Below are 2149 nucleotides of genomic sequence, written 5' to 3' on the forward strand. Positions count from 1 at the left end.
TTTTTTTTTTTTTTTTTTTTTGTTAGACTTTGATAGAATTGAAGAATTCTGTATTATTTCTTTTGCATGAATGATATTATTGGCTGTTTTCGATGGGGCTATGATAGGATTGAAGATACAAAACTATTTGCCTAGCGTGATTGATCTGTGCGAAGTGTTTAGGGACATTGTAACATACGAGAGTTTAATTCCTTCCTTCTCCTTGGAAGCAGACTAAGCGGAAAAAGAAGATATCATCCTGCTACAACCACCAATGCTTCGTGACATGTTTATTTAAACTCGTTTTATAATTGTACCAAAACAAATATCTCTACGTAATATATTAATCTAATAAAATAAATTCCTTAAAACTCGAAACAAACAACAGTAATATATGTAGAAGGTGAGCGTGTTTTTAGTCCTGAGCCATATTTTCCGTACAAGATAACTTCGGCAATGCAAATGCCACGTGTTTCTCTGATAAACTTTCTGTATCCACGGGATGACGATAACTTAGGAGACCAGGTGAGCACAGTGATGCCGATTCAGTTCAGTCATCTCTAAAATATCTGCGAAACAACTCCGAAATTTTGGTGAGAGTTTGGATGATGAATTCCACTGTTGTAAGAAACGTTTCAGAATGTTTAATCAAGCCGTTTGGCCCAGCTCAAGAGTCCAACAGAATATGCAATTTAACACCTTGGGATATTGGTATGTTGTCTATGCATTACATCCAGAAGGGTCTACTATTCAAGAAACCTGCAACACTTGTTGATCGACAAGATTTCATAGAGAATCTGTTGGAGAAGCTCAAACACTCTCTTTCTCTCACCCTCTTCCATTTTTATCCATTGGCAGGCCACCTTGTCACAAACAAAGACCCTTCCTTTTATACTATTTTTGTTGATTGCAACGACAGTCATGGAGCTAGATTCATTAATGCAACTTCGGATTAGACAATATTTGACATACTCTCCCCTGTTGACGTCCCACCCGTTGTTCACTCATTCTTTGATCATCACAAAGCTGTCAACCATGATGGTCACACCATGCCTCTGTTGTCCGTTAAAGTCACCGAATTATTGGATGGTGTTTTCATAGGCTGTTCTATGAACCACGCCATAGGCGATGGAACTTCTTATTGGAATTTCTTTAATACATGGTCTGAGATCTTTCAAGCTCATGCTCAAGGCCATGAATACGGTGTTCCCATTTCACGACACCCCATTCATAACCGGTGGTTTCCTGATGGTTGTGATCCATTAATCAATCTTCCCTTCAAACATCACGACGAGTTTATTAGCAGATTTGAAGCACCCCAGCTGAGAGAGAGAATCTTCCATTTTTCAGCAGAGTCAATTGCAAAACTGAAAGCAAGGGCTAACTTAGAGTCCAAGAACACCAAAATCTCTTCGTTCCAATCCTTATCAGCTCATGTATGGAGATGCATAACACGCGCTCGTCAGCTGCCACATAATGAGGTAACTAGCTACAAATTGGCCATGAATAATCGAGTAAGAATGGAGTCGCCTCTGCCACATAAATACTTTGGAAACTGTATTAGTGTGGTGAGTGCGGGGACAACAGTAGGGGAACTCCTGGAGAATGATCTAGGATGGGCTGCATGGAAAGTGCGCCTGGCCGTAGCAAAACAAAACGACGGAGCAGTGCGACACGCGGTGAAAGAGTGGTTACAACACCCTGTGGTGTACCAACTTGGTGTGCACTTTGATTCGTGTAGTGTGACGATGTCAAGTTCGCCCAGGTTTGAGGTGTATGGGAATGAATTTGGGTTGGGACACTAGTACAAAAATCATATTTTATGACGTACAAAAACAAACTATGACGTACATAGTTTTGTACGTTATAATAGGTCTACACATTTTATGACGTAGCAAAGATTTTAGAAACAGTGTCATAATATGTTCAGATAAAGTAAATTTTTGCTACGTCATAAAATATGTATACCTATTATGACATACAAAACTATGTACGTCATAGTTCGTTTTTGTATGTCATAAAAATCATATTTTATGACGTACAAAAACGAACTATGACGTACATAGTTTTGTACATTATAATAGGTCTACACATTTTATGACGTAGCAATGATTTTAGTAACAGTGTCATAATATGTTCAGATAACGTAAATTTTTGTTACGTCATAACA

At 38.5% G+C, this 2149-nt stretch overlaps 1 pseudogene; it reads left to right on the forward strand.

Annotated features, from left to right (window-relative positions):
- Window positions 1-501: 501 nt before the first annotated feature.
- LOC106779063 lies at window positions 502-1787 on the forward strand (annotated as a pseudogene).
- The last annotated feature ends 362 nt before the right edge of the window (window positions 1788-2149 follow it).

Source organism: Vigna radiata, unplaced genomic scaffold (genome assembly GCF_000741045.1).
Source record: "Vigna radiata var. radiata cultivar VC1973A unplaced genomic scaffold, Vradiata_ver6 scaffold_976, whole genome shotgun sequence".
In the NCBI taxonomy this organism is placed as follows: Eukaryota; Viridiplantae; Streptophyta; class Magnoliopsida; order Fabales; family Fabaceae; genus Vigna; species Vigna radiata.